Source organism: Triturus cristatus, chromosome 6, assembly GCF_964204655.1.
Source record: "Triturus cristatus chromosome 6, aTriCri1.1, whole genome shotgun sequence".
Lineage (NCBI taxonomy): Eukaryota > Metazoa > Chordata > Amphibia > Caudata > Salamandridae > Triturus > Triturus cristatus.
In genome coordinates, this window is record NC_140589.1 from 1,236,192,395 (window position 1) to 1,236,192,681 (window position 287).

Consider the following 287-nt stretch of genomic DNA (forward strand, 5'->3'; position numbering starts at 1 on the left):
ACTCAGCTGGGGTAAGTTGGTGTATCCACCTCTTACTTAGGTGTAGTATACCATTACCTAACCTTAAATGGGACACATGTTAACCTATAAGTCACTCCCATGGCAGGCCTTAACAATCCTGAAGGCAGAGTGCTTGGTTCCATGTGAGATGGTGCTCTGGCATGAGCTGAGCCTGTCTGCAGTGGTCGGAACAACTTCCTTCTACCGTTTCCAGGTATCGTCATACCATATACTCTTAAGTGCATTATGAACCTCGCGGTTAAATGCTATCTTTGGTTTGGCTTTAC